Source organism: Ipomoea nil, unplaced genomic scaffold, assembly GCF_001879475.1.
Source record: "Ipomoea nil cultivar Tokyo-kokei standard unplaced genomic scaffold, Asagao_1.1 scaffold3056, whole genome shotgun sequence".
Classification (NCBI taxonomy): domain Eukaryota; kingdom Viridiplantae; phylum Streptophyta; class Magnoliopsida; order Solanales; family Convolvulaceae; genus Ipomoea; species Ipomoea nil.
In genome coordinates, this window is record NW_017619484.1 from 151,527 (window position 1) to 176,356 (window position 24,830).

The window sequence follows — 24,830 nt, forward strand, 5'->3', positions numbered from 1 at the left end:
TGGTGTGGTGATCATTGCATCAACAAAGCTTGGTTCGGCCTCTTCGGTGTTGTAGCAAAGAAGTAAAGTAGGTTGATGTCTTGGATTTGCTTGATCATAAAACTCATAGGAAAGAGGCAAAGTTGGCAAATTCCTTGTTTCATCCAAGTTCAAAGAAATCCCTTGACTTGGTGCATTCCCTTCCTCAAGAATGGATCCCGTAACCTCCGTTTCGGGATGTGGAAAATAGGACTCAAAGCTTAAATCTTCATTCATATTTGCATCTCCAAAATTTGCAGGATATGGATCAAATCCTAAGGGCCGTACATCATCACTTCTCACCAAAGATCCCTCACCGGGTCCTCTTCGGGTATCTACTAAAGACATAGCAGTGGCACAGCGAATATCATTCGAATCAAACTCTCCTAAAGGCTCCTCGGTTGTGGCTTCAACCATCATTCCCTTTTCGGTTCTCTTCTTCCTAGCAAACTTGGTAGAAAAACAAGATTTAATCACCGAAAGCCGGGTAGCCTTTGCAAGATCTCTTGTGCCCAACCAACTCAACACAAATTCTTCATTTTCCAAAGTATTTGGCCCTATTGTTTCGGCCAACATACTATGGGTTCCCAATCTCCATGATCTCCAATCTAGTGCTCTTTTGAACTCCTCCAAGAGTACACTATCCGCTCCAATTGTAGGTGTCTCATCATCACTTCCAACTTCAACAACATCATTCACAATAACATTCTCCTCAACTCTATTTTCAAAACCTTGACTTTCAAGAACGAGGCGGTTCGGGTGGTTCGGGTGGTTTGGGTTTTGAGTGGGTAAGGGTGTAGAGCTAGGGTGGCTATGTTGTTCCTCATTGGATCTCACGGCAGGAGAATTCGAACCTTCATTACTCGGCTCACGGATAAATTGTCTTAGATTTAGGAAAGGGTTGGGTGTTTTTCTCTTTCGGGTGGGTTTAGGTAGGCTTGAGGGTAAGGAGGGATTTTTAGGCTCATTTGAGTTGGGTGGCCGAAACAAGTAGCTATGGTTGGTAATGTGTTTGGCTTTTGTAAGGGTTACATTCTTGGTTCTCAAAATCTCACCAACGGCAAACCCGTAACCAATCTCTTGTTGGAACCATCCATCAACTAAAGGTTTGGCCTTCCTTATAGATTCACACAACCTCCCAAACATAAAAGCTCCCCAATCCACACAAACATTGTTGATAATATCCATAATCATCAATTTCTCCTTAGACAATCTATCACGGCAATGATAACGTGATTCTACACATTTATGAATAATATCCAACAACAATCCATAATCCTTTTTCAAGTCTCTTTTAACTCCATTCACCTTCGGAGATAGCGGTGCGTTTGCATCGCGTACCTCGGCCCATACGGCATTAATATCATACACATGGTTTTCAACTTTCAAATTTGATTCAACAAGGTGAAACATCCTCCGAAAATCACCGAGATTAATTTCTACATCAACTCCTTTGATCATGGAAATAATAGAATCATTCTCAATTCTAGCATTCATATATAATTCGGTCACTTCATCCTTATAAAATCCAACATATCTAAAAGTGCAAAAATTTAACAACCCACTAGATTCGAGAGAGTTGATAATTTTTACCCCAATAGACTTGTTCTCCACATGCTTGTTGAAGTCATTGACATCTAGGATCATCCCACTTAGCACACGGCTTGACCTTCTTGACCCTCCGGTTGTAAAAGACTCCATCTCCACTTGATGAGCATCCATTTGTGTAGAAGAGAATTTTTAGGAAAATTTTTGGACTCAAGGTGAGGTGTTTCGGCAGTGAGGTCCGAAAAAGGTAAGGAGAGATGGGTTTTTGTGTAGAGAGATTGTTTTGGTAGGTTTTTGAGTTTGGGTGATGGGTTTTTGTGTGTAGAAGATTTTGGTGTAGAGAATTTAGAATGTGTGTTGAAGCATTGTTGAAATTTTGGTCTCCTTTTGTGCTTGAATTCCGGCCGGCGAGAGGAAGGAAGGAGAAGGATTTTAGTTCTTCTTGATTTTCCCTTTCTACCCGTTAGGAATGAGGGTGAAGGGTGTAAATTACTCCTTTGCCCTCTAGTGGGTAGAGAGAGAGTCTTGATCTCCTTGGGGACAGATTCGACCTTCCACATGATTTAAATTTGCCAGCTCAGATTTTTATACTTCATTTGTGAGTACATGGCGCCAAAAATTGTGCTTCAAATAACCGCCAACCTGGAGCAAATCAGATAAAAAATATCTCGGAAATAATCTGTTAGTCCAATAAATATGCTCTAGATAAATAATATTAATTCAATTTCATATTTCAATAAAGCTGATTTTCTGAAAAGTTAATCTGATAAAAATTTCACTGATCTGACAGATACCTAATATCAGCCAAGAATAAAGATTTCAAGTTCCCAAATTAGTTGACTTTGCAAATTGGGCCATCAATTTTGACTTTTGAGATCCAAAGCTTTGTGGGCATTTAACTTCATCAGAATAAGCCCTTTTTAACAACATAACCCATTTAAGCATATAAATTCCCCCTTAATCACATACTTAGCATAATTAACCCAAATAAAAGAAAATTCCCCCTAAATTGCATACTAATTTCAAATAAGCAAATTGGACAAATAAATTACACAAATTAAATATTTCAAAAACATGACAAATTAAACACACGTACGTAACATACAAATAAATCACAAAATTTAGGTACGTAGACTTCGTAAGATAAAATTATAACACATTTAGGCACATATAAATTATACGAAAACATGTACACAATTAAACACATATCATACGTACATACCAATTAAAGCACATAAGACACATAAATTACATGCACAGAACGTATCAAATTAACAAAAATTAAGAGTTTAGAAATTGCTTAGCTCATTTCGATCATTCCCATTTCATGCCTTAGAGTAGCAAAACGAGATTCACACAACGGCTTTGTGAGAATATCGGCAATTTGATTCTCCGTGGGAATATGATCTATTGTCAAATCCTTCTTTTCGATGTGGTCGCGGATAAAATGGTGTCGAACATCAATATGCTTGGTTCGCGAATGAAGCACCGGATTTTGGGTTATAGCGATTGCACTTGTATTATCGCATAAAATGCTAACATTTTCGCACTTAATCCCATATTCCAATAATTGTTGCTTCATCCACAAGATTTGTGCACAACAACTCCCAGCTGCAATATATTCGGCTTCGGCAGTGCTCGTAGCTATGGAGTTTTGCTTTTTGCTGAACCAAGAGACCAATCTTCCCCCTAAGAACTGGCATGTCCCTGAGGTACTTTTTCGGTCTATTTTACAACCTGCAAAATCTGCATCTGAATAACCCGTTAGTGCAAAATCTCCTTCTTTGGGATACCATAATCCCACATTGATTGTTCCTTTGAGATATCGGATTATCTTCTTGGTTGCAATCAGATGACTTTCTTTGGGCTTTGATTGGAATCTTGCGCATACGCCAACCGAGTAGGATATGTCTGGTCTACTCGCGGTTAAGTATAATAACGATCCAATCATCCCTCGATACATCGTTTGCTCGACATCTTTTCCTTCATCATCTTTATTCAATTTTTGAGATGTGCTCATGGGGATTTTGACTGAGGATTTTCCATCTATGCCAAATTTCTTGATAAGATCTCTTGTGTACTTGGCTTGATTTATGAAAATTCCTTCTTCAAGTTGCTTGACTTGCAATCCCAAAAAGTAATTTAATTCTCCCATCATACTCATCTCGAACCTATTCTGCATGAGCTTAGAAAATTTCTCACATAAAGATTTATCAGTACTTCCAAAAATAATATCATCAACATAAATTTGTACTAATAAAATGTGATTATTTTCTTGAATTCTAAAGAGGGTTTTATCGACTAGACCTTTGGTGAATCCACAACTAATTAAGAACATTGACAAGGTGTCGTACCAAGCTCGCGGAGCTTGTTTTAACCCATACAATGCCTTCTTTAATTTGTAGACTTGATCACCAACGTCTTTTACCTCAAAACCGGGTGGTTGTTTGACGTAAACTTCTTCTTCAAGTAAGCCATTAAGAAATGCGCTCTTTATGTCCATTTGATATACCACGAAATTCTTGTGCGCTGCGTATGCTAGGAATATCCGGATTGCTTCGAGTCGTGCGACGGGGGCGAATGTCTCATCAAAATCAATGCCTTCTTCTTGTGAATACCCCTTCGCGACTAATCTTGCTTTATTCCTAACAATGACGCCGTCTTCGTTTGCTTTGTTCCTAAAGACCCATTTAGTGCCAATTACATTTTGGTGTGTTGGTCTTGGAACAAGTTTCCATACGTCGTTGCAGTTGAATTGATCTAATTCCTCTTGCATGACATCTATCCAACTTGGATCGGCTAAAGCTTCATCAATTTCTTTTGGTTCCAGTTGTGATAGAAAGCATGAGAACATTGCATCTTGTTGTTGATTCCTAGTAGATGATCGCGTTTTTACTCCGTCACTTGGATCTCCAATGACTAAGTCATGTGTGTGACTTCTTAGCCATTTTCGATTTGGTTGGAAATTTGTTGGATTCTCAGAGTTTCCTTCTTGATGTGATTCCACTTGTTGTGTATTATTGACGGATGCTTCTTCGGTTTCAACTACTGGAATTTCTTCTTGTGCAATTTCGAGTGCAACAGGCATGCGTGACATTTCGGGTTCCTCATTGCATATTGCCTCAAATTGGTGAATACCCATGTCACTTGATTCTTCTACTTCCTGCAACACATCATCTTCGAACAACTCATAAGAATTATTCAAATCACAATTACCTTCACCATTTTTGCCATTTTTGTCGTGATTCTCGTCGAACACAACATGAATTGATTCTTCTACCACCATTGTTGATTTGTTGAATATTCTGTATGCTTTGCTGGTGGATGAATATTCTGTATGCTTTGATTTGTCGAACACAACATGAATTGATGTTGACTCTTGAGCTTTGACTTTGAATGATGCTTTGATTTGTTTTCCTTTCTGGCATGCATCACAAATTTGATTTTTCTTGAACACAATGTTGGGTAGTCCTTCAACTAGATTATTCCTTGCAAGCTTGTTGATGGTTTTGAAATTCAAATGATTTAGCCTTCTGTGCCATTCCCAACAAACTTCATTCGAATTATTTGCCATCAAGCATACGGATTCCTTCGTTGTACTCCAATCCACTACATACATGTTTTTCTTTCTTGATCCGGCGAGTACGACTTCATTCGTGGATTCGTTCTTGACTTGACATTTGCCTTTGTAAAATTCTACGAGATATCCTTTGTCGCAAAATTGACTTGTACTAAACAAGTTAAATTTTAATCCTTCGACATAAGATACGTCATCAATTCGTAGACCATTTTTCACAATTGCGCCGGTTCCTTTTGTCATTCCATATCGATCGTTTCCACCGAACACTACTTTTGGTCCTTCGATACTTTTGAACTCAACTAGACTAGCTTTATTGCCGGTCATGTGTCGAGAGCATCCGCTATCGAAATACCAAATTTCCTGCAAAACAGATTAATTATTTTTAGGTACCCACACTTGTTTGGGTCCTTTTGCGTTAGTAATTTTTGGCATCCAAATCCACCTAGATCCCACTGATCCAAGAGTAGGTGATTTGTAACCATTAAAAACATTATAATCATAACGCACTTTCGAATAATGATTCGGTGCGGGTTGGGAAGCTGATAGTTGCTTGACTCTATGAAACAAATTAAATCTGGACTTGGTCCATGGTTTATGTTCAAGCGACCAATCTTCTTCTGAGGGATATAATCTCCCAGCCCCAATTCTCGGAATTCTTCCCATATTCCTATGAGGTTTTGTTGCACTAGACTCGTTGGTTCTCCTTTGAGATACAAATTTTTGCCTTTTAAAATTTTGTTGTCTTGCCAAAATGTCACTGTGTTGTTTCGGCCTAGCAACAACTTTCTGGGCATTAATTTTGTTTCCAACTCCTTGTCTCATTGTGCTATGTTGACTTTTTACAAATTTTACCACTGGAACTTTATTGATTAAAGTAGTAGTAGAATTAGTCAACTTTTGAGGGGTTTTAGAACATGATGGATCGTAGCCCAGTCCGGCTTTATCTCCAGCGGGTTTTTGCATGTTTACCATTTTATCCATTATTTTGGATGAATGCATAAATGATGCAATGACTTCCCGAAGGTTATGTTCTCTAACCTCTCTAGCTTTGCACTCTTCTTGAAGTCGAATATTTTCGGCTTTCAATTTACTCATTTCATTTAGAACATTTTGCAATTTTTGCGCCATTTCTTCCTTTTCAAGAATTAATGAATTATTGCTCTCTTTGATTTGAGTATGAGTGTCCATGACTTTTTGACAATCTTCCATGAGACTTTGAAATGATTCTTGAGTCTCGAAAGAGGTGTCAACGGAACTAAAAGAACTAAAAGAGCTAGAAGATACCTCTTCGTCGATTTCGCGCGCCATTAAACATTCTTTATGTTCGAATGATTTTCCAACTAAGCACAGTAGCGTCGTATCTTCTTGTGAGGAATCACTTTCATCATTAGATGAATCTCCAGATTCACTTGCTTCTAGCGGATCACTTATCAACGCCTTTCGTTTGTCCTTCTTGAATCTCTTTTCCTTTGACTTGTATTCTTCCTGTGAAGGGTTAGTAGCATTCGAATTTTTGCTTACCTTGGGGTGTGGACATTCTTCCATAAAATGTCCAGGCTTTCTACAATTATAACACAGATTTGTGTTATCTTCGATCGGTTCCTTTCTTGATCTTCTATTTTCTCGAAAGAAACTTGCTTGTGGTGATCCTTTGTTCTTTCGCATGAACTTCCTGAATTTTCTAACAAATAGAGAGAATTGTTCGTCAGATAAAAAATCATTATTTCCTACTGACCTTGATGTAGACGGTTGATCGGCCATCAATGCGGATGTTCGTTCATCGCGCTCTTCTTCATTTCGTGTCTTCATCTCGAACTCGTACGCCTTAAGATCACTAAAGAGTTTATCCGTAGATAACGTCCTTAGATCTCTATGATTGCGCATTGCGGTCACCTTCATATCCCAATTTGTAGGTAGTCCGCGTAACACTTTGAGCGATATTTCTTTCTGGGTAATGGTCTTTCCCAGATCCGTGATCTCTCCAAGAATTTTGATTAATCGAGCTTCCATGTCGCTGATGCTTTCGTTCGGTAGCATTTTGAAATCTTCGAACCTCTTCATGGCAATGGTTAGTTTGTTGTCTTTTTCTTGTTCATCGCCTTCACCGATTCCGATAAGTGTATCCCATATTTCTTTTGCTGTGGTGCACTTTCGAATCTTTGGGAATATGGTGTCATCGACCGCTTTGAACAAAATATCTTTGGCAATGTTGTCCAAATTATTTCGCCCTCTATCTTCCTTTGTCCACTCCATTTTTGGCTTTGGAATATATCGTGGAGCATCTGGATCTCGTGGAGTAGCAGTATTGGCTTCCATAATTTGGATAGAACCATTTGCGATGACTTCCCACATTTCATCATTCAACGCAGATAAGTGCACCTGCATACGTATTTTCCAATCATCAAATTTATCAAGTGAGAAAAGCAAATTTTGAGCAAGAGCCATATCTCTCTTCATCTTGAAGATTTTGAGATCTATCTAGCAGTCAAAATTGACTCAAATAGACAACCGCTCTGATACCACTTGTTGGTCCCGAATGGGTGGCGAGAAGTCTAGAGGGGGGGTGAATAGACTTCTCTAACTTTTCAAATTCTTTCGCAAAACACACAAGGCAAATAACACTTTAATTATATCAACTCTAAGTAACAAGCATCATCAAGATAAACAACTTAGAGTGTGCAGCGGAATAGGTAGCGGTATAGTGTTATGCTTAATAGTGTGGTGCTCAAAGAGAGATTCTAAACATGCAATACGTTAGAAACACTTAATATGGATCAAATATAATGTACGCAAAGTTTGGCTCGCATGCAAACGTGGGAACTATCAAACCCAGACAGATAAAGATACGCGATAAATCGTAATCGGGTTAGATCGTAGTTAGAATAAGCATGCACAAAATGTATGAGCAGTAAGTAAATAGAGAGAGAGATTTATAGTGGTTCAGAGGTGGTGTAATCCTCCTAGTCCACTCTTCTCCTTTCACTTCAAGGAGGAAATTCACTATTCTTCGATCACCCAGATACAATAGTGAATAAGTGTCCACCGACACTTCTCCGAGTGCTTCGCACAAAGCTACACTCCTCCAAGATTTTTCGCAAGCTCCTTTTGTTACTCCGCCTTCCCGAGTACTTCGCACCAAGCTGTACTCCTACACCACGAGAACTACGCACAAAGCTACGTCCTCCAAGGGTTTTCACAAGCTCCTCCTGTTACTCTGCCCTTCACCACGAGTGCTACGCACAAAGCTACACTCAACCAGGGTTTTTCACTCTCTCTAGTTACTCCGCCCTCTTTCTACACTCAGTAGAGAATATTACAAAGAAATAAAATTTCTCTCTCACTCAGACTTGAATTTTATCGTATATAGCTCAATACATGACTTGATGATTGATTGGATATTCTTTGAGTTTGTATACTGCTCTTGTTCGTGATTCAAGTCTTCATTTGTCTTCAAGTCTGCTTGGGCATTTTATAGCCAAAGAAAGCTATTTGCCCGTTGATCAACTTTCGATCTTGATCGTCCATTTTGAATTGTAGTTGATCTGATAATTTTGTCAACTTGATCTGCAATTGTAGGTAGATGTCATTTCTCCTTTTTGTCAGATGATTTGAATAAATTGCCCGTTGCCGTGTCTTGAATTTTGTAGCCTCCAAAATTTGAATAAGTTCGGCGCGGCGTGCTTGATTTTCTTCTCCTTCATAAATGCTCTGACATGTCAAGTTGATCAAATAATTTAACTGCTGATTCTTGCTTGAGTATAAAATTGTTTCTCCGCAAATCAGCCTTCTTCGAGCGTCTCCGGTTCCACCGTAAAAACTTGATGTTCAGATGAAAATATATCAGATATTTTCTCCTTCATGATCCTTGTAAAATAATATACTGGAACCTCTGTAAAAACTTCACTGTTGTTCATGGTGAGATGCTCTGTTTCAAATTTCAAGCTTAGTCCACCATACTTGGTATGTTTCTCCATATGGTGCATGGCTTCTGTGAGACTTGTGCATTTTCCTTAGCTAGTCTCCATTAGCTAGTCTCTCCTTAGCTAGTCTCCATTTTAGCTAGTCTCTCCTTAGCTAGTCTCCTTTTAGCTAGTCTCCATTCTAGCTAGTTTCTCCTTAGCTAGTCTTCATACGGTTATACGGTCCAAGCTAGTCTCCCATACGGTCTTCGTATACATTGAGCTAGTCTCTCATACGGTTATACGGTTCAAGCTAGTCTCCCATACGGTCTTCGTATACATTGAACTAGTCTCTCATACGGTTATACGGTTCAAGCTAGTCTCCCATACGGTCTTCGTATACATTGAACTAGTCTCTCATACGGTTATACGGTTCAAGCTAGTCTCCAATACGTGAAGCTAGTCTCTCATACAGTGGAGTTGTCTTCGTATACATTGAACTAGTCTCTCATACGGTTATACGGTTCAAGCTAGTCTCCCATACGGTCTTCGTATACATTGAACTAGTCTCTCATACGGTTATACGGTTCAAGCTAGTCTCCAATACGTGAAGCTAGTCTCTCATACGGTGGAGTTAATCTCTCATACGATCCAAGCTAGTCTCCAAAGCAAGCTTAAAAATTGCTTCACTTGAGATTCGAACTAAGGATTACTTGGCTTAGCTCAAACGCATTTCTTCCAACTCCTCTAGCATGGTTCTTGGTAACTTCTCCGCAACATAATTATGTTAAGCTATAATCCCGCTTAACATCGAAAATCAAACAATGATTTTCCAGACTTGTACATGGGTTGCATGATATAGGTGCACCATACTCCGTAGACAAGGACTGACTCAAATAGAATAAAATTGGGGACTACTTGATTTTTCAAAAATACATTCGGCTCATCAAAATTTACAATATATTCCTAACAATTACTATTTAAGTAAACCCTATCCAATGTGACACCATGGTGCGTGTGGCCATGTAATTGCAACTGAAACTAGCATTTCATAGTCGGACAAAGTACCTGTTAGGTCCCCGTAGTGTAGCGTTTTGTTCAATTTAGTCATTGTACCATTATTTCGTGTAATTTAGTCTATTTACTTTAAGATTTTGAACAATTAAGGACAATATTAACACCGATAATTTCTTCCGTTAAGTTTGTCCACGCGGCATTCGAACTGCCATGTCAGATTGTGCGATATGGCATAAAAGAGTATAAATAGGACAAAAATAATGTTAATAGCTCTGACCTTAGCTCAGTTGGTAGAGTGGTGGACTGTAGTTGGACTAATCTAAATTGGAAATCCTTAGGTCGCTGGTTTGATTCCGGCAGGTTGGATTGATGTTCTACAATATTAAGCTTTTTAATTTTTCCTTTGAAGAGCTTAAAAAAAAAAAAAAAAAAAAAAAAAAAAACGCCGTTGCCGGGGATCGAACCCGGGTCTCCCGCGTGACAGGCGGGGATACTCACCACTATACTACAACGACTCGCGCGGCAGAACAGGACAGTCACATATTACTATTTAAGTAAACCCAATCAAATGTGGCATCATGGTTCGTGTGGCGATCTAATTGCAACTGAAACTAACATTTCATAGTCGGACAAAGTACCTGTTAGGTCCCTGTACTGTAGCGTTTTGTTCAATTTAGTTATTGTACCTTTATTTTATGTAATCTAGTCCCGGTACTTTAAGATTTAGAACAATTAAGGACAACATTAACACCGATAATTTTTTCTGTTAAGTTTTTTTCTACGTTGCATTCGAACCGCCATGTCGGATTGTGCGATGTGGCATAAAAGAGTACAATACGGACAAAAATATAGTTAATTGCTCCGACCTTAGCTCAGTTAGTAGAGCGGACGACTGTAGTTTGATTAATCTAAATTGGAAATCCTTAGGTCGCTGGTTCGAATCCGGCAGGTCGGATTGATGTTTTACAATATTAAGCTTTTTAATTTTTCCTTTGAAGAGCTAAAAAATGAAACGCTGTTGCCGGGGATCGAACCCAGGTCTCCCGCGTGACAGGCGGGAATACTCACCACCAATGCTTCATAAAACGTTAGGCGCCCCCTAGGCGCCGATTTTTTTATTTATTTTTTTAAATTTTTTAAATTTTTAATAAAATTAAAAATTAAAATTTTTTAAATTTAGTAATAAAACATAAGGTTTCCATAGTTGTTTCTTAGAAACTATTTACGAAAGTGGTTGTAAAATTGTTCAAAATATTGTTTTAACCATCTAAATACATAAAAAACTAAAATTAAGAACTAAAGAGGCATTTTTTTGAGAAATTAGTGGACCAAACCGCCTTTGGCTGTTTGCGGTGTATAGATCTCGAAAAAATACGCGATTTGAAAAAAAAAATTTGACCAAATCAGACAACCGAGTCAAAAGTTATGCCTTCTAAAACATTTTCGACATTTTCAAAAAAAAAAAAAAAAATTCGCCGAACCGGCCGGTTAGGCGGTCTATGCCATTCCTCGCGGCGGCCTCCCACCGCCCAGCGCCTAGGCGCGATTTTTGCAACACTGCTCACCACTATACTACAACGACTCGCGCGGCAGAACAGGACAGTCACATATTACTATTTAAGTAAACCCTATCCAATGTGACACCATGGTGCGTGTGGCCATGTAATTGCAACTGAAACTAGCATTTCATAGTCGGACAAAGTACCTGTTAGGTCCCCGTAGTGTAGCGTTTTGTTCAATTTAGTCATTGTACCATTATTTCGTGTAATTTAGTCTATTTACTTTAAGATTTTGAACAATTAAGGACAATATTAACACCGATAATTTCTTCCGTTAAGTTTGTCCACGCGGCATTCGAACTGCCATGTCAGATTGTGCGATATGGCATAAAAGAGTATAAATAGGACAAAAATAATGTTAATAGCTCTGACCTTAGCTCAGTTGGTAGAGTGGTGGACTGTAGTTGGACTAATCTAAATTGGAAATCCTTAGGTCGCTGGTTTGATTCCGGCAGGTTGGATTGATGTTCTACAATATTAAGCTTTTTAATTTTTCCTTTGAAGAGCTTAAAAAAAAAAAAAAAAAAAAAAAAGACGCCGTTGCCGGGGATCGAACCCGGGTCTCCCGCGTGACAGGCGGGGATACTCACCACTATACTACAACGACTCGCGCGGCAGAACAGGACAGTCACATATTACTATTTAAGTAAACCCAATCAAATGTGGCATCATGGTTCGTGTGGCGATCTAATTGCAACTGAAACTAACATTTCATAGTCGGACAAAGTACCTGTTAGGTCCCTGTACTGTAGCGTTTTGTTCAATTTAGTTATTGTACCTTTATTTTATGTAATCTAGTCCCGGTACTTTAAGATTTAGAACAATTAAGGACAACATTAACACCGATAATTTTTTCTGTTAAGTTTTTTTCTACGTTGCATTCGAACCGCCATGTCGGATTGTGCGATGTGGCATAAAAGAGTACAATACGGACAAAAATATAGTTAATTGCTCCGACCTTAGCTCAGTTAGTAGAGCGGACGACTGTAGTTTGATTAATCTAAATTGGAAATCCTTAGGTCGCTGGTTCGAATCCGGCAGGTCGGATTGATGTTTTACAATATTAAGCTTTTTAATTTTTCCTTTGAAGAGCTAAAAAATGAAACGCTGTTGCCGGGGATCGAACCCAGGTCTCCCGCGTGACAGGCGGGAATACTCACCACCAATGCTTCATAAAACGTTAGGCGCCCCTAGGCGCCGATTTTTTTATTTATTTTTTTAAATTTTTTTAATTTTTAATAAAATTAAAAATTAAAATTTTTTAAATTTAGTAATAAAACATAAGGTTTCCATAGTTGTTTCTTAGAAACTATTTACGAAAGTGGTTGTAAAATTGTTCAAAATATTGTTTTAACCATCTAAATACATAAAAAACTAAAATTAAGAACAAAAGAGGCAATTTTTTGAGAAATTAGTGGACCAAACCGCCTTTGGCTGTTTGCGGTGTATAGATCTCGAAAAAATACGCGATTTGAAAAAAAAATTTTGACCAAATCAGACAACCGAGTCAAAAGTTATGCCTTCCAAAACATTTTCGACATTTAAAAAAAAAAAAAAAAATTCGCCGAACCGGCCGGTTAGGCGGTCTATGCCATTCCTCGCGGCGGCCTCCCACCACCCAGCGCCTAGGCGCTATTTTTGCAACACTGCTCACCACTATACTACAACGACTCGCGCGGCAGAATAGGACAGTCACATATTACCATTAAAGTAAACCCTATCCAATGTGACACCATGGTGCGTGTGGCCATGTAATTGCAACTGAAACTAGCATTTCATAGTTGGACAAAGTACCTGTTAGGTCCCCGTAGTGTAGCGTTTTGTTCAATTTAGTCATTGTACCTTTATTTCGTGTAATTTAGTCTATTTACTTTAAGATTTTGAACAATTAAGGACAATATTAACACCGATAATTTCTTCCGTTAAGTTTGTCCACGCGGCATTCGAACTGCCATGTCAGATTGTGCGATATGGCATAAAAGAGTATAAATCGGACAAAAATAATGTTAACAGCTCTGACCTTAGCTCAGTTGGTAGAGTGGTGGACTGTAGTTGGACTAATCTAAATTGGAAATCCTTAGGTCGCTGGTTTGATTCCGGCAGGTTGGATTGATGTTCTACAATATTAAGCTTTTTAATTTTTCCTTTGAAGAGCTTAAAAAAAAAAAAAAAAAAAAAAAGACGCCGTTGCCAGGGGTCGAACCCGGGTCTCCCGCGTGACAGGTGGGGATAATCACCACTATACTACAACGACTCGCGCGGCAGAACAGGACAGTCACATATTACTATTTAAGTAAACCCAATCAAATGTGGAATCATGGTTCGTGTGGCGATCTAATTGCAACTGAAACTAACATTTCATAGTCGGACAAAGTACCTGTTAGGTCCCTGTACTGTAGCGTTTTGTTCAATTTAGTTATTGTACCTTTATTTTGTGTAATCTAGTCCCGGTACTTTAAGATTTAGAACAATTAAGGACAACATTAACACCGATAATTTTTTCTGTTAAGTTTTTTTCTACGTTGCATCCGAACTGCCATGTCGGATTGTGCGATGTGGCATAAAAGAGTACAATACGGACAAAAATATAGTTAATTGCTCCGACCTTAGCTCAGTTAGTAGAGCGGACGACTGTAGTTTGATTAATCTAAATTGGAAATCCTTAGGTCGCTGGTTCGAATCCGGCAGGTCGGATTGATTTTTTACAATATTAAGCTTTTTAATTTTTCCTTTGAAGAGCTAAAAAATGAAACGCTGTTGCCGGGGATCGAACCCAGGTCTCCCGCGTGACAGGCGGGAATACTCACGACCAATGCTGCATAAAACGTTAGGCGCCCCCTAGGCGCCGATTTTTTTATTTATTTTTTTTAATTTTTTTAATTTTTAATAAAATTAAAAATTAAAATTTTTTAAATTTAGTAATAAAACATAAGGTTTCCATAGTTGTTTCTTAGAAACTATTTACGAAAGTGGTTGTAAAATTGTTCAAAATATTGTTTTAACCATCTAAATACATAAAAAACTAAAATTAAGAACTAAAGAGGCATTTTTTTGAGAAATTAGTGGACCAAACCGCCTTTGGCTGTTTGCGGTGTATAGATCTCGAAAAAATACGCGATTTGAAAAAAAAATTTTGACCAAATCAGACAACCGAGTCAAAAGTTATGCCTTCCAAAACATTTTCGACATTTAAAAAAAAAAAAAAAATTCGCCGAACCGGCCGGTTAGGCGGTCTATGCCATTCCTCGCGGCGGCCTCCCACCACCCAGCGCCTAGGCGCTATTTTTGCAACACTGCTCACCACTATACTACAACGACTCGCGCGGCAGAACAGGACAGTCACACATTACTATTTAAGTAAACCCTATCCAATGTGACACCATGGTGCGTGTGGCCATGTAATTGCAACTGAAACTAGCATTTCATAGTCGGACAAAGTACCTGTTAGGTCCCCGTAGTGTAGCGTTTTGTTCAATTTAGTCATTGTACCTTTATTTCGTGTAATTTAGTCTATTTACTTTAAGATTTTGAACAATTAAGGACAATATTAACACCGATAATTTCTTCCGTTAAGTTTGTCCACGCGGCATTCGAACTGCCATGTCAGATTGTGCGATATGGCATAAAAGAGTATAAATCGGAAAAAAATAATGTTAACAGCTCGGACCTTAGCTCAGTTGGTAGAATGGTGGACTGTAGTTGGACTAATCTAAATTGGAAATCCTTAGGTCGCTGGTTTGATTCCGGCAGGTTGGATTGATGTTCTACAATATTAAGCTTTTTAATTTTTCCTTTGAAGAGCTTAAAAAAAAAAAAAAAAAAAAAAAAAAAAAAAAAAAAAAAAAAGACGCCGTTGCCGGGGATCGAACCCGGGTCTCCCGCGTGACAGGCGGGGATACTCACCACTATACTACAACGACTCGCACGGCAGAACAGGACAGTCACATATTACTATTTAAGTAAACCCAATCAAATGTGGAATCATGGTTCGTGTGGCGATCTAATTGCAACTGAAACTAACATTTCATAGTCGGACAAAGTACCTGTTAGGTCCCTGTACTGTAGCGTTTTTTTCAATTTAGTTATTGTACCTTTATTTTGTGTAATCTAGTCCCGGTACTTTAAGATTTAGAACAATTAAGGACAACATTAACACCGATAATTTTTTCTGTTAAGTTTTTTTCTACGTTGCATCCGAACTGCCATGTCGGATTGTGCGATGTGGCATAAAAGAGTGCAATACGGACAAAAATATAGTTAATTGCTCCGACCTTAGCTCAGTTAGTAGAGCGGACGACTGTAGTTTGATTAATCTAAATTGGAAATCCTTAGGTCGCTGGTTCGAATCCGGCAGGTCGGATTGATTTTTTACAATATTAAGCTTTTTAATTTTTCCTTTGAAGAGCTAAAAAATGAAACGCTGTTGCCGGGGATCGAACCCAGGTCTCCCGCGTGACAGGCGGGAATACTCACGACCAATGCTGCATAAAACGTTAGGCGCCCCCTAGGCGCCGATTTTTTTATTTATTTTTTTTAATTTTTTTAATTTTTAATAAAATTAAAAATTAAAATTTTTTAAATTTAGTAATAAAACATAAGGTTTCCATAGTTGTTTCTTAGAAACTATTTACGAAAGTGGTTGTAAAATTGTTCAAATATTGTTTTAACCATCTAAATACATAAAAAACTAAAATTAAGAACTAAAGAGGCATTTTTTTGAGAAATTAGTGGACCAAACCGCCTTTGGCTGTTTGCGGTGTATAGATCTCGAAAAAATACGCGATTTGAAAAAAAAATTTTGACCAAATCAGACAACCGAGTCAAAAGTTATGCCTTCCAAAACATTTTCGACATTTAAAAAAAAAAAAAAATTCGCCGAACCGGCCGGTTAGGCGGTCTATGCCATTCCTCGCGGCGGCCTCCCACCACCCAGCGCCTAGGCGCTATTTTTGCAACACTGCTCACCACTATACTACAACGACTCGCGCGGCAGAACAGGACAGTCACACATTACTATTTAAGTAAACCCTATCCAATGTGACACCATGGTGCGTGTGGCCATGTAATTGCAACTGAAACTAGCATTTCATAGTCGGACAAAGTACCTGTTAGGTCCCCGTAGTGTAGCGTTTTGTTCAATTTAGTCATTGTACCTTTATTTCGTGTAATTTAGTCTATTTACTTTAAGATTTTGAACAATTAAGGACAATATTAACACCGATAATTTCTTCCGTTAAGTTTGTCCACGCGGCATTCGAACTGCCATGTCAGATTGTGCGATATGGCATAAAAGAGTATAAATCGGACAAAATAATGTTAACAGCTCTGACCTTAGCTCAGTTGGTAGAGTGGTGGACTGTAGTTGGACTAATCTAAATTGGAAATCCTTAGGTCGCTGGTTTGATTCCGGCAGGTTGGATTGATGTTCTACAATATTAAGCTTTTTAATTTTTCCTTTGAAGAGCTTAAAAAAAAAAAAAAAAAAAAAAAAAAAAAAAAGACGCCGTTGCGGGGATCGAACCCGGGTCTCCCGCGTGACAGGCGGGGATACTCACCACTATACTACAACGACTCGCACGGCAGAACAGGACAGTCACATATTACTATTTAAGTAAACCCAATCAAATGTGGAATCATGGTTCGTGTGGCGATCTAATTGCAACTGAAACTAACATTTCATAGTCGGACAAAGTACCTGTTAGGTCCCTGTACTGTAGCGTTTTTTCAATTTAGTTATTGTACCTTTATTTTGTGTAATCTAGTCCCGGTACTTTAAGATTTAGAACAATTAAGGACAACATTAACACCGATAATTATTTCTGTTAAGTTTTTTTCTACGTTGCATTCGAACTGCCATGTCGGATTGTGCGATGTGGCATAAAAGAGTGCAATACGGACAAAAATATAGTTAATTGCTCCGACCTTAGCTCAGTTAGTAGAGCGGACGACTGTAGTTTGATTAATCTAAATTGGAAATCCTTAGGTCGCTGGTTCGAATCCGGCAGGTCGGATTGATTTTTTACAATATTAAGCTTTTTTAATTTTTCCTTTGAAGAGCTAAAAAATGAAACGCTGTTGCCGGGGATCGAACCCAGGTCTCCCGCGTGACAGGCGGGAATACTCACGACCAATGCTGCATAAAACGTTAGGCGTCCCCTAGGCGCCGATTTTTTTATTTATTTTTTTTAATTTTTTTAATTTTTAATAAAATTAAAAATTAAAATTTTTTAAATTTAGTAATAAAACATAAGGTTTCCATAGTTGTTTCTTAGAAACTATTTACGAAAGTGGTTGTAAAATTGTTCAAAATATTGTTTTAACCATCTAAATACATAAAAAACAAAATTAAGAACTAAAGTGGCATTTTTTGAGAAATTAGTGGACCAAACCGCCTTTGGCTGTTTGCGGTGTATAGATCTCGAAAAAATACGCGATTTGAAAAAAAAATTTGACCAAATCAGACAACCGATCGAAAGTTATGCCTTCGAAACATTTCGACATTTTCAAAAAAAAAAAAAAATTCGCCGAACCGGCCTGTTAGGCGGTCTATGCCATTCCTCGCGGCGGCTCCCACCGCCCCCGCCTAGGCGCGATTTTTGCAACACTGCTCACCACTATACTACAACGACTCGCGCGGCAGAACAGGACAGTCACATATTACTATTTAAGTAAACCCTATCCAATGTGACACCATGGTGCGTGTGGCCATGTAATTGCAACTGAAACTAGCATTTCATAGTCGGACAAAGTACCTGTTAGGTCCCCGTAGTGTAGCGTTTTGTTCAATTTAGTCATTATACCTTTATTTCGTGTAATTCAGTCTATTTACTTTAAGATTTTGAACAATTAAGGACAATATTAACACCGATAATTTCTTCCGTTAAGTTTGTCCACGCGGCTTTCGAACTGCCATGTCAGATTGTGCGATATGGCATAAAAGAGTATAAATCGGACAAAAATAATGTTAACAGCTCTGACCTTAGCTCAGTTGGTAGAGTGGTGGACTGTAGTTAGACTAATCTAAATTGGAAATCCTTAGGTCGCTGGTTTGATTCCGGCAGGTTGGATTGATGTTCTACAATATTAAGCTTTTTAATTTTTCCTTTGAAGAGCTTAAAAAAAAAAAAAAAAAAAAAAGAAAAAAAGACGCCGTTGCCGGGGATCGAACCCGGGTCTCTCGCGTGACAGGCGGGGATACTCACCACTATACTACAACGACTCGCGCGGCAAAACAAGACAGTCACATATTACTATTTAAGTAAACCCAATCAAATGTGGCATCATGGTTCGTGTGGCGATCTAATTGCAACTGAAACTAACATTTCATAGTCGGACAAAGTACCTGTTAGGTCCCTGTACAGTAGCGTTTTGTTCAATTTAGTTATTGTACCTTTATTTTGTGTAATCTAGTCCCGGTACTTTAAGATTTAGAACAATTAAGGACAACATTAACACCGATAATTTTTTCTGTTAAGTTTTTTTCTACGTTGCATTCGAACTGCCATGTCGGATTGTGCGATGTGGCATAAAAGTGTACAATACGGACAAAAATATAGTTAATTGCTCCGACCTTAGCTCAGTTAGTAGAGCGGAGGACTGTAGTTGGATTAATCTAAATTGGAAATGCTGAGGTCGCTGGTTCGAATCCTGCAGGTCGGATTGATTTTTTACAATATTAAGCTTCTTAATTTTTCCTTTGAAGAGCTAAAAAAAAAACGCTGTTGCCGGGGATCGAACCCAGGTCTCCCGCGTGACAGGCGGGAATACTCACCACCAATGCTGCATAAAACGTTAGGCGCCCCCTAGGCGCCGATTTTTTTTTTTTTTTTTTTATAAAATTAAAAATTAAAATTTTTTAAATTTAGTAATAAAACATAAGGTTTCCGTAGTTGTTTCTTAGAAACTATTTACGAAAGTGGTTTTAAAATTGTTCAAAATATTGTTTTAACCATCTAAATACATAAAAAACTAAAATTAAGAACTAAAGAGGCATTTTTATTGAGAAATTAGTGGACCAAACCGCCTTCGGCTGTTTGCGGTGTATAGATCTCGAAAAAATACGCGATTTGAAAAAAAAATTTGACCAAATCAGACAACCGAGTCAAAAGTTATGCCTTCCAAAACATTTTCGACATTTTCAAAAAAAAAAAAAAATCGCCGAACCGGCCGGTTAGGCGGTCTATGCTATTCCTCGCGACGGCCTCCCACCGCCCAGCGCCTAGGCGCGATTTTTGCAACACTGCTCACCACTATACTACAACGACTCGCGCGGCAGAACAGGACGGTCACATATTACTATTTAAGTAAACCCTATCCAATGTGACACCATTGTGCGTGTGGCCATGTAATTGCAACTGAAACTAGCATTTCATAGTCGGACAAAGTACCTGTTAGGTCTCCGTAGTGTAGCGTTTTGTTCAATTTAGTCATTGTACCTTTATTTCGTGTAATTTAGTCTATTTACTTTAAGATTTTGAACAATTAAGGACAATATTAACACCGATAATTTCTTCCGTTAAGTTTGTCCACGCGGCATTCGAACTGCCATGTCAGATTGTGCGATATGACATAAAGGAGTATAAATCGGACAAAAATAATGTTAACAGCTTTGACCTTAGCTCAGTTTGTAGAGTGGTGGACTGTAGTTGGACTAATCTAAATTGGAAATCCTTAGGTCGCTGGTTTGATTCCGGCAGGTTGGATTGATGTTCTACAATATTAAGCTTTTTAATTTTTCCTTTGAAGAGCTTAAAAAAAAAAAAAAAGACGCCGTTGCCAGGGATCGAACCCGGGTCTGCCTCGTGACAGGCGAGGATACTCACCACTATACTACAACGACTCGCACGGCAGAACAGGGCAGTCACATATTACTATTTAAGTAAACCCAATCAAATGTGGCATCATGGTTCGTGTGGCGATCTAATTGCAACTGAAACTAACATTTCATAGTCGGACAATGTACCTGTTAGGTCCCTGTACTGTAGCGTTTTGTTCAATTTAGTTATTGTACCTTTATTTTGTGTAATCTAGTCCCGGTACTTTAAGATTTAGAACAATTAAGGACAACATTAACACCGATAATTTTTTTGTTAAGTTTTTTTCTACGTTGCATTCGAACTGCCATGTCGGATTGTGCGATGTGGCATAAAAGAGTACAATACGGACAAAAATATTGTTAATTGCTCCGACCTTAGCTCAGTTAGTAGAGCGGACGACTGTAGTTTGATTAATCTAAATTGGAAATCCTTAGGTCGCTGGTTCGAATCCGGCAGGTCGGATTGATTTTTTACAATATTAAGCTTTTTAATTTTTCCTTTGAAGAGCTAAAAAAAGAAACGCTGTTGCCGGGGATCGAACCCCAGGTCTCCCGCGTGACAGGTGGAATACTCACCACCAATGCTGCATAAAACGTTAGGCGCCCCCTAGGCGCCGATTTTTTTTTTTTTTATTTTAATTTTTTAAATTTTTAATAAAATTAAAAATTAAAATTTTTTAAATTTAGTAATAAAACATAAGGTTTCCACAGTTGTTTCTTAGAAACTATTTACGAAAGTGGTTGTAAAATTGTTCAAAATATTGTTTTAACCATCTAAAAACATAAAAAACTAAAATTAAGAACTAAAGAGGCATTTTTTGAGAAATTAGTGGACCAAACTGCCTATGGCTGTTTGCGGTGTATAGATCTCGAAAAAATACGCGATTTGAAAAAAAAAATTGACCAAATCAGACAACCGATTCAAAAGTTATGCCTTCGAAAACGTTTTCGACATTTTCAAAAATAAAAAAAAAAAATTCGCCGAACCGGCCTGTTAGGCGGTCTATGCCATTCCTCGCGGCGGCCTCCCACCGCCCAGCGCCTAGGCGCGATTTTTGCAACACTGCTCACCACTATACTACAACGACTCGCGCGGCAGAACAGGACAGTCACATATTACTATTTAAGTAAACCCTATCCAATGTGACACCATGGTGCGTGTGGCCATGTAATTGCAACTGAAACTAGCATTTCATAGTCGGACAAAGTACCTGTTAGGTCCCCGTAGTGTAGCGTTTTGTTCAATTTAGTCATTGTACCTTTATTTCGTGTAATTCAGTCTATTTACTTTAAGATTTTGAACAATTAAGGACAATATTAACACCGATAATTTCTTCCGTTAAGTTTGTCCACGCGGATTTCGAACTGCCATGTCAGATTGTGCGATATGGCATAAAAGAGTATAAATCGGACAAAAATAATGTTAACAGCTCTGACCTTAGCTCAGTTGGTAGAGTGGTGGACTGTAGTTAGACTAATCTAAATTGGAAATCCTTAGGTCGCTGGTTTGATTCCGGCAGGTTGGATTGATGTTCTACAATATTAAGCTTTTTAATTTTTCCTTTGCAGAGCTTAAAAAAAAAAAAAAAAAAAAAAAAAAAAGACGCCGTTGCCGGGGATCGAACCCGGGTCTCCCGCGTAACAGGCGGGGATACTCACCACTATACTACAACGACTCGCGCGGCAAAATAGGACAGTCACATATTACTATTTAAGTAAACCCAATCAAATGTGGCATCATGGTTCGTGTGGCGATCTAATTGCAACTGAAACTAACATTTCATAGTCGGACAAAGTACCTGTTAGGTCCCTGTACAGTAGCGTTTTGTTCAATTTAGTTATTGTACCGTTATTTTGTGTAATCTAGTCCCGGTACTTTAAGATTTAGAACAATTAAGGACAACATTAACACCGATAATTTTTTCTGTTAAGTTTTTTTCTACGTTGCATTCGAACTGCCATGTCGGATTGTGCGATGTGGCGTAAAAGTGTACAATACGGACAAAAATATAGTTAATTGCTCCGACCTTAACTCAGTTAGTAGAGCGGAGGACTGTAGTTGGATTAATCTAAATTGGAAATGCTGAGGTCGCTGGTTCGAATCCTGCTGGTCGGATTTATTTTTTACAATATTAAGCTTCTTAATTTTTCCTTTGAAGAGCTAAAAAAAAAAAACGCTGTTGCGGGATCGAACCCAGGTCTCCCACGTGACAGGCGGGAATACTCACCACCAATGCTGCATAAAACGTTAGGCGCCCCCTAGGCGCCGATTTTTTTTTTATTTTTTATAAAATTAAAAATTAAAATTTTTAAAATTTATTAATAAAACATAAGGTTTCCGTAGTTGTTTCTTAGAAACTATTTACGAAAGTGGTTTTAAAATTGTTCAAAATATTGTTTTAACCATCTAAATACATAAAAAACTAAAATTAAGAACTAAAGAGGCATTTTTTGAGAAATTAGTGGACCAAACCGCTTTGGCTGTTTGCGGTGTATAGATCTCGAAAAAAATACGCGATTTGAAAAAAAAATTTGACCAAATCAGACAACCGATTCAAAAGTTATGCCTTCGAAAACATTTTCGACATTTTCAAAAATAAAAAAAAAAATTCCGCCGAACCGGCCTGTTAGCGGTCTATGCCATTCTCCCGCGCTCCCACCCCCCCGCCTAGGCGCGTTTTGAACATGCTACCACTATACTACAACGACTCGCGCGGCCAAACAGGACATCACATATACTATTAAGTAAACCCTATCCAATGTGACACCATGGCGCTGTGGCCATGTAATTGCAACTGAAACTAGATTCATAGTCGGACAAAGACCTGTAGGTCCCTAGTGTAGCGTTTTGTTCAATTTAGTCATTATACCTTTATTTCGTGTAATTCAGTCTATTTACTTTAAATTTAACAATAAGGACAATATTAACACGATAATTTCTTCCTTAAGTTTGTCCACGGATTTCGAACTGCATGTCAGATTTGTCATATGGCATAAAAAGTATAAATCGGACAAAAATAATTAACAGCTCTACCTTACTCAGTTGGGAGGTGGACTGTAGATAATCTAAATTGAAATCCTTAGTCGCTGTTTGATTCGGCAGTTGATTGATGTTCTACAATTTAAGCTTTTTAATTTTCTTTGCCAGAGCTTAAAAAAAAAAAAAAACGCCGTTGCGGATCGAACCCGGGTCTCTCGCGTACAAGCGGGATACTCACACATACTACAACAACCGCGCAGCAAAAACAGACAGTCACATATACTATTTAAGTAAACCAATCAAATGTGGCATCATGGTTCGTGTGCGATCTAATTGCAACTGAAACTAACATTTCATAGTCGGACAAAGTACCTGTTAGGTCCCCGTAGTGTAGCGTTTTGTTCAATTTAGTCATTGTACCTTTATTTCGTGTAATTAGTCTATTTACTTTAAGATTTTGAACAATTAAGGACAATATTAACACCGATAATTTCTTCCGTTAAGTTTGTCCACGCGGCATTCGAACTGCCATGTCAGATTGTGCGATATGGCATAAAAGAGTATAAATCGGACAAAAATAATGTTAACAGCTCTGACCTTAGCTCAGTTGGTAGAGTGGTGGACTGTAGTTGGACTAATCTAAATTGGAAATCCTTAGGTCGCTGGTTTGAATTCCGGCAGGTTGGATTGATGTTCTACAATATTAAGCTTTTTAATTTTTCCTTTGAAGAGCTTAAAAAAAGAAACGCTGTTGCCGGGGATCGAACCCAGGGTCTCCCGCGTGACAGGCGGGAATACTCACCACCAATATAAAACGTGTACAATTTTTTTTTTTTTTTTTTTTTAAAATTAAAAATTAAAATTTTTTAAATTTAGTAATAAAACATAAGGTTTCCGTAGTTGTTTCTTAGAAACTATTTACGAAAGTGGTTTTTAAAATTGTTCAAAATATTGTTTTAACCATCTAAATACATAAAAAACTAAAATTAAGAACTAAAGAGGCATTTTTTTGAGAAATTAGTGGACCAAACCGCCTTCGGCTGTTTGCGGTGTATAGATCTCGAAAAAATACGCGATTTGAAAAAAAAATTTGACCAAATCAGACAACCGAGTCAAAAGTTATGCCTTCCAAAACATTTTCGACATTTTCAAAAAAAAAAAAAAAAACCGGCCGGTTAGGCGGTCTATGCCATTCCTCGACCGCCAGCGCCTAGGCGCGATTTTTGCAACACTGCTCACCACTATACTACAACGACTCGCGCGGTAGAACAGGACAGTCACATATTACTATTTAAGTAAACCCTATCCAATGTGACACCATGCGATGTAATTGCAACTGAAACTAGCATTTCATAGTCGGACAAAGTACCTGTTAGGTCCCGTAGTGTAGCGTTTTGTTCAATTTAGTCATTGT

The 24,830-nt window shown here is 38.2% G+C and overlaps 12 non-coding genes across 12 annotated transcripts; 6 read left to right on the plus strand and 6 right to left on the minus strand.

The window, feature by feature from the left end:
- Positions 1–10,505: 10,505 nt before the first annotated feature.
- TRNAD-GUC lies at positions 10,506–10,577 on the minus strand. Its single transcript has one exon. It is a non-coding gene; the product is annotated as a tRNA-Asp (tRNA).
- Positions 10,578–10,923: 346 nt separating this feature from the next.
- On the plus strand, positions 10,924–11,017 carry TRNAY-GUA. Its single transcript has 2 exons — positions 10,924–10,960; positions 10,982–11,017. It is a non-coding gene; the product is annotated as a tRNA-Tyr (tRNA).
- Positions 11,018–12,156: 1,139 nt separating this feature from the next.
- On the minus strand, positions 12,157–12,228 carry TRNAD-GUC. Its single transcript has one exon. It is a non-coding gene; the product is annotated as a tRNA-Asp (tRNA).
- Positions 12,229–12,574: 346 nt separating this feature from the next.
- Positions 12,575–12,668, plus strand: TRNAY-GUA. Its single transcript has 2 exons — positions 12,575–12,611; positions 12,633–12,668. It is a non-coding gene; the product is annotated as a tRNA-Tyr (tRNA).
- A 1,553-nt stretch (positions 12,669–14,221) lies between these two features.
- TRNAY-GUA lies at positions 14,222–14,315 on the plus strand. The gene is made up of 2 exons: positions 14,222–14,258; positions 14,280–14,315. It is a non-coding gene; the product is annotated as a tRNA-Tyr (tRNA).
- A 1,154-nt stretch (positions 14,316–15,469) lies between these two features.
- TRNAD-GUC lies at positions 15,470–15,541 on the minus strand. The gene has a single exon. It is a non-coding gene; the product is annotated as a tRNA-Asp (tRNA).
- Positions 15,542–15,887: 346 nt separating this feature from the next.
- On the plus strand, positions 15,888–15,981 carry TRNAY-GUA. Its single transcript has 2 exons — positions 15,888–15,924; positions 15,946–15,981. It is a non-coding gene; the product is annotated as a tRNA-Tyr (tRNA).
- A 1,141-nt stretch (positions 15,982–17,122) lies between these two features.
- On the minus strand, positions 17,123–17,193 carry TRNAD-GUC. Its single transcript has one exon. It is a non-coding gene; the product is annotated as a tRNA-Asp (tRNA).
- Positions 17,194–17,538: 345 nt separating this feature from the next.
- Positions 17,539–17,632, plus strand: TRNAY-GUA. The gene is made up of 2 exons: positions 17,539–17,575; positions 17,597–17,632. It is a non-coding gene; the product is annotated as a tRNA-Tyr (tRNA).
- Positions 17,633–18,768: 1,136 nt separating this feature from the next.
- TRNAD-GUC lies at positions 18,769–18,840 on the minus strand. The gene has a single exon. It is a non-coding gene; the product is annotated as a tRNA-Asp (tRNA).
- A 1,965-nt stretch (positions 18,841–20,805) lies between these two features.
- On the plus strand, positions 20,806–20,899 carry TRNAY-GUA. Its single transcript has 2 exons — positions 20,806–20,842; positions 20,864–20,899. It is a non-coding gene; the product is annotated as a tRNA-Tyr (tRNA).
- A 1,141-nt stretch (positions 20,900–22,040) lies between these two features.
- Positions 22,041–22,112, minus strand: TRNAN-GUU. Its single transcript has one exon. It is a non-coding gene; the product is annotated as a tRNA-Asn (tRNA).
- Positions 22,113–24,830: the final 2,718 nt, after the last annotated feature.